At 31.6% G+C, this 2,946-nt stretch overlaps 1 protein-coding gene across 1 annotated transcript in view; it reads left to right on the top strand.

Annotated features, from left to right (window-relative positions):
* Positions 1-380: 380 nt before the first annotated feature.
* LOC127066898 (zwei Ig domain protein zig-8) overlaps positions 381-2,946 on the top strand; it is an 87,744-nt gene continuing 85,178 nt past the window's right edge. Inside the window, exon 1 of the mRNA XM_051001159.1 lies at positions 381-670. The gene's annotated coding sequence lies outside the window, so the exon portion shown is untranslated. The remainder of the gene's footprint in view (positions 671-2,946) is intronic.

Raw genomic sequence — 2,946 nt, 5'->3', positions numbered from 1 at the left:
AACGGTGTCGTTTCGCATAAATAACAAACAAATTGGACATTAACCAAACTCAATGGTCGACGAAAAAAAACTTGCTTGTTCGTGTTGGAATGAAACGTGACTCTCGTTATATCGATTTACATTGCTTGGTAGATCGACGAGAGAGAGAGAGAGAGAGAGAGAGAGAGAAAATACGAAAAACAAGGACATAACTACGGTTAAGGTCGAACATCGCTAAGATTCCTTAAAGGAGAATGTGGATAGATAGAAACAAAGAAACAAAGGAAGAAAAAGAAAAATAAACATTTATATTTCACAGCTATTCGGTTGTGGTTTTGAAAGTCCTTCATGCGTTATCGAGGTCACAATTTTCGCTGCTTTCTTCTCAGTCGAGTTTCAAACACGGACGCACACAGTCGAGTTACACGTACATCGAATTAACCATCATCCATGGTGTTCAACATTTATTTCTATAGAACGTGTTAAGCAGTGACATAGATTATTCGACGTTAGAAAGAGTTTTGAAATGTTTCGTCTTTTAAATCTTCGAAAATGGCGACGAAAACGGCGAAGTAGCAGCATTCAACTTATGGATTCGTCTTTCTTCTTTCTACGTTCTTCCCTACCCTGCTTTTTATTATCGTGAAACTTGAAATTAGAAGAATCGAAGTACATAGAATGTTTCTACCAGGTAAATATTTATATTTCTTGTACATATGTACGTATGCGTAATCGTATAAAAAATATAATCGTAATAAAAATTGTAATCTACGTCGTATAATTATATCTACGTCGTATCGATCGTATTACGTCTTTCTTGATAATATCAATATTTATTATCTTATCCGATTATTTAAAAGCCAACGTAAATGAGTTTTCCTGTAAAACTCGAGATCTAATTTTAACTCGTTCTCAAGAAACGATGAATTCATCCAGCGAATATTATTTAAATCCTTATGTCCGTTTTCAAGATCGAATTTATTAAATGTACAAATGTAACGAGAATTGATAGACTATAGGATATGCTAGGATAGGATAGAAAAAGCAAACCGAATGAAAGAAAGCAAAAAAAAAAAAAAAATACAGAATATCGTAATTTCCCTTCGCTGTATCGAATTCGTTCGAATTGAAACTAAAGCGGCGAATGAAATAATAAATCGATCGCGAAGGTATCGATGAAATAATTTCAATTTTCTGCTGCAGTGGACGATGTTCTTAAAAAAAAAGAGAAGAAAAGACTAGTTGCTACATAAAAAAAAAAAAGAAAAAAAATAGAGAAAGAAAATACAGCAAGTATCGTGATTTTTAACGCGAGTCAATCTTCGGTTGGAAAATTAATCCCAGGTTCGTAGGTGTAACCGTGTTCGTGTTCAGATCGATCGAAATAACTTTGGTATCGGTGATAGTCCCTTTTTCTTCCTATTTTTTTTTTCGATATTAAATCGTGCAACTCGATATCCGTCTCGATTCATCGGTTATTCCTCCTCCTATCCTCCTCTTCGTCCACTATAAAAATCTTTTTTATCTATCTTTTTTTTTTTTTATCTATTTATTTTATTTTATTTCTTTATTTTTTTATTTTTTTAATCTAATTAATCTTTCCACTTCTTCGGACACTTTCCATCGATTTTATTTTAAATTTCATTCGTATAATGAATTTTTTTAACTTTGATCACTTTATACACGTTATCTGAACTTATTCCTAAAATATTCATCGTTTTTTCTTCTTTTCTTCCTTTTATAATAATAGAAAAATCTTAAAACCTTATACTACTAGTAGTTGAGATAAATACTAGTTGAAATAAAAATAGTGAAATTATTGAGTATAATTACCGTAAATTATATTATTAAGTATATTTACCGATATATTTAATTTATCAATAGAAAATTGAACGTATATCAATAAGTATTATATTTCATTTTATACACGAAACATAATATATATTATATATTAAGTATTACACACAAAACATGTATATATAGATATATATTATTTTATGAGGGATACACTTAATGATTACGTACATAGTTACATACAAAAATGATATACGCGATGTATAAAAGTTTAACAACACGTTGTGATTATATTGCTTATCAAAAATACATTTGTTACGTATAAATAAATTAAATGTCTTTATATGGACAATCTTCTTAGAAAACGGAAACTAAAGCTAAGATATATCATTAGAGAATTGATGATATAAGCGAAATGAGAGAAATAGTAATAGAAAGAGAGAGAGAATAGAGAAAGAAGAGGGAGAAAGAAAGAGAGAGAGAGAGAGAGAGAGAGACAGAAGACGAACAAAGGAAACCGAGAGAAGGAAAAGGAGATGGGATATTAATGCTTGGCTTCGCCATAGTAGAACGAGCTCGTGGCTTTCTCGATGCTTTGCTGCACATAGTTTCCGTAAGAACTAATTAACGAACAATTAAAATTAATTTCACGCAGAAGAGAACCAGAGTTATTCACGTGATCGGCGCGTACGTATATACAGTTAACGTATATGCTCTTGTATATAACGTCAGTATCGGTATATGTTTTCTATCTATGTATATAAGTACGTGTAAAAGCAGAGAGAAAGAGAGAGAGAGAGAGAGGAGTATACGAGTGTTTTGTGTATATGTATGTGTGTATAGTCGTATAAGAAGAGAGACAGAAGGCTAATTCCAACCATAAATCAGCTGACTAGGTGGAATTCAAGAGGCGCTTAGTTGCTCGAAAACCGACGTTGACTTTCTCTCTCTCTCTCTCTCTCTCTCTGTTTGTCCGTCTCTCTGTCTTTCTCTCTGTCTGCGTTTCTATTTCTATTTCTATTTTTATCTCTTTCTAACTTCTTTGCTTTAAAGCACGAATCTCTTTTCTCGTTATATATGTACATATATATAAACGTTTACGCTATACATAGGTTTTACGGTCGAAGAAAAGAAATTAAAGATAATACTATATTTATATACATATATATATAT

The sequence above is a fragment of the Vespula vulgaris genome, chromosome 10 (assembly GCF_905475345.1).
Source record: "Vespula vulgaris chromosome 10, iyVesVulg1.1, whole genome shotgun sequence".
NCBI classification, from domain to species: Eukaryota; Metazoa; Arthropoda; class Insecta; order Hymenoptera; family Vespidae; genus Vespula; species Vespula vulgaris.
The sequence above is the reverse complement of the archived record's forward strand: the minus strand, read 5'-3'. Positions and strand labels throughout refer to the sequence as shown.